The sequence below is a fragment of the Empidonax traillii genome, unplaced genomic scaffold (assembly GCF_003031625.1).
Source record: "Empidonax traillii isolate 1590-97213 ecotype Southwest subspecies unplaced genomic scaffold, ASM303162v1 scaffold1379:size164548, whole genome shotgun sequence".
NCBI lineage: Eukaryota > Metazoa > Chordata > Aves > Passeriformes > Tyrannidae > Empidonax > Empidonax traillii.
In genome coordinates, this window is record NW_020956572.1 from 42075 (window position 1) to 44054 (window position 1980).

Consider the following 1980-nt stretch of genomic DNA (forward strand, 5'->3'; position numbering starts at 1 on the left):
CCCGCCGCTCTCACCGCCAGGCCCGGCCGGAGCAGCGGATGCCGGTGCGGCGCCTGCGCTCGATCCCGGCTCCTCCCGCTCCATCCCGGCTCCTCCCGCTCCATCCAGGCTCCTCCCGCTCCATCCAGGCTCCTCCCGCTCCATCCAGGCTCCTCCCGCTCCATCCAGGCTCCTCCCGCCGGGCATCGCTGCCCCGCGCCGCCCCGGGAGGGGATGGATGCTCCGGGGATGGACAGCAGGGATGCTCTGGGGATGGACAGCAGGGATGCTCTGGGGATGGACAGCAGGGATGCTCCGAGGATGGACGGGATGGATGCTCTGGGGATGGGAGGGATGGATGCTCCGGGGATGGACAGCAGGGATGCTCTGGAGATGGACAGCAGGGATGGATACTCCAGGGATGGACAGCAAGGATGCTCTGGGGATGGGCGGGATGAACGCAGTTCCAGCTGGGAAAAGGGAGCAGTGGACACAACTCCACATCATCTGCACCACCCAACCACCCGCACGTGGCTGATTCCCACAATCTCCCTGCCTGCCGGCCCCCAGACCAAGGAATTAAAATCATGGAATGCTTCGGGTTGGAAGTGACCTCGAAGACCATTTCTCCCCACCCTATCCTGTGACTTCCATGCGGATTTGATGCTTTTCCTCCCTTCTTTTGCAAATACCACGTTACTCAGGTTCCTCTGCTCCCTGCCTGAAAAAAACACCCCACCTGTCATCACAACCTGTCCCCAGTTCACCCGTGGCAAATCCAGAGCTCCAGGAGGCCACCTGGTTTCCCTGGGATTACAGAGCAGGAACAGGGGTAGCAACAACAGGCACGAGCCCTGACTCAATCCCTGCTCCAGGATCAGCCCCAGGTAGGAATAACTTCACTCACCTCTGCAACACAGGTAGGGATGGAAGGAGGAGGAGGAGGAAGAAGAAGAGTGGAACTGCAGAGGAGACTTGTGCAGGAAACCCACAGCAGGGAAAAAAGAGCCCCGTTCTGGAGCCAGGCAAACGAGGGGTGTCTTTGCCAAAGCAAGCCCCAGTCCCACCAGTCTGGAGCTGTTGTTTCCCAGTCTGGCCACAGGAATGTCTGTAACTTCTTCCATAACCTGGAAGTTTTAGGCTTAGCTTTGTCACCACCTTGTCTCTCCTCTGGTGCCAGGAAGGTGCCAGCAGCCTGGTGAGCTGCAAAGCCACAGGTGAGAGGTGCAGGCAGAGGGAGCTGGTGCAGGTAAAGGCTACAGCAGTTAAATACAGCAATAACTGGACAAAAGAAAGGGATTTTTCCCTTTGCAGGTTCACCTGCAACTCAGGAGAGACAAGAGAGACGCATCGAGCTCTTTGTTTCTCCCCAATCCCTTTACAAACAATCACGGATTAAGGCCCAGAACTTTGGCACAGGCATCAGTAAACCCTTCCAAAACAGGGACAGTAGTGCCTTGGGAATAGCTGGGTGCTCCAATTCCCTCTTGCCACCAAGCCAGGAGTCCCCAGGTACCACACAACACTCTGCTTTTAGTGTGGAAAGTGATAAATATTACAGCAATGCCCAAACTAAATCAGCCATTTGAGGATTTCCAGATGATCGTCCCCACCTCAGGCCAACAATTCCCTCTCTAACTCAGACTGGGAAGCCCCGGGACGGTCTCATTTTGACAGTGGTTGTACACGGACTTGAGCCTTGCCAGTGCTTCCCTAGGAAAATCCAAGCGCCGACCTCGGAGCTGCTGCGAGCTCTGCTCCCCTCCCACGCCGCTCACGCAGTGGCTGGGCTCTATTTAACAATTACCGTGGCTCTGTAATTATCACTTTCTGATTTTCCCCTTTGTTCCCGTTTCCTGGGGAGGGGGGAGAGGCTTTTCTGCCGCGCCAGGGAGCTAAAGATGTCTCGGATCCAAGATGACTGAGAGGGTTTAACCAGGCACGGATCAAAACACTTTCCCAAAGTCACCTGTCACAGCCGGAATGAAATGCTGGGGGCTG